We start from the raw sequence: 1,452 nt of genomic DNA, 5'->3' as shown, positions 1-1,452 counted from the left end.
AAGACTTTAAAATAGTGCAAACACAGAGTATTTCATGTGGTTCCAAAGATGAAGATTGTTAATGTCTAATTTAGGACTTAAACGAGAGGGTCTATTTTAGTATATATGTTGTTGTTGTTGTGGTCTTCAGTCCTGAGACTGGTTTGATGCAGCTCTCCATGCGACTCTATCCTGTGCAAGCTTCTTCATCTCCCAGTATCTACTGCAACCTACATCCTTCTGAATCTGCTTAGTGTATTCACCTCTTGGTCTCCCTCTACGATTTTTGCCCTCCACACTGCCCTCCAATGCTAAATTTGTGATCCCTTGATGCCTCAAAACATGTCCTACCAACCGATCCCTTCTTCTAGTTAAGTTGTGCCACAAACTTATTTTCTCCCCAATCCTATTCAATACCTCCTCATTAGTTACGTGATCTACCCACCTTATCTTCAGCATTCTTCTGTAGCACCACATTTCGAAAGCTTCTATTCTCTTCTTGTCCAAACTAGTTATCGTCCATGTTTCACTTCCATACATGGCTACACTCCATACAAATACTTTCAGAAACGACTTCCTGACACTTAAATCTATACTCGATGTTAACAAATTCCTCTTCTTGAGAAACGCTTTCCTTGCCATTGCCAGTCTACATTGTATATCCTCTCTACTTCGACCATCATCGGTTATTTTACTCCCTAAATAGCAAAACTCCTTTACTACTTTAAGTGTCTCATTTCCTAATCTAATTCCCTCAGCATCACCCGACTTAATTTGACTACATTCCATTATCCTCATTTTGCTTTTGTTGATGTTCATCTTATATCCTCCTTTCAAGACACTGTCCATTCCGTTCAACTGCTCTTCCAAGTCCTTTGCTGTCTCTGACAGAATTACAATGTCATCGGCGAACCTCAAAGTTTTTATTTCTTCTCCATGAATTTTACTACCTACTCCGAATTTTTCTTTTGTTTCCTTTACTGCTTGCTCAATATACAGATTGAATAACATCGGGGAGAGGCTACAACCCTGTCTCACTCCCTTCCCAACCACTGCTTCCCTTTCATGCCCCTCGACTCTTAGAACTGCCATCTGGTTTCTGTACAAACTGTAAATAGCCTTTCCCTCCCTGTATTTTACCCCTGCCACCTTCAGAATTTGAAAGAGAGTATTCCAGTTAACATTGTCAAAAGCTTTCTCTAAGTCTACAAATGCTAGAAACGTAGGTTTGCCTTTTCTTAATCTTTCTTCTAAGATAAGTCGTAAGGTCAGTATTGCCTCACGTGTTCCAACATTTCTACGGAATCCAAACTGATCTTCCCCGAGATCGGCTTCTACCAGTTTTTCCATTCGTCTGTAAAGAATTCGCCTTAGTATTTTGCAGCTGTGACTTATTAAACTGATAGTTCGGTAATTTTCAAATCTGTCAACACCTGCTTTCTTTGGGATTGGAATTATTATATTCTTCTTGAA

This window comes from Schistocerca cancellata, chromosome 9 (genome assembly GCF_023864275.1).
Source record: "Schistocerca cancellata isolate TAMUIC-IGC-003103 chromosome 9, iqSchCanc2.1, whole genome shotgun sequence".
Classification (NCBI taxonomy): Eukaryota; Metazoa; Arthropoda; class Insecta; order Orthoptera; family Acrididae; genus Schistocerca; species Schistocerca cancellata.
The sequence above is the reverse complement of the archived record's forward strand: the minus strand, read 5'-3'. Positions refer to the sequence as shown.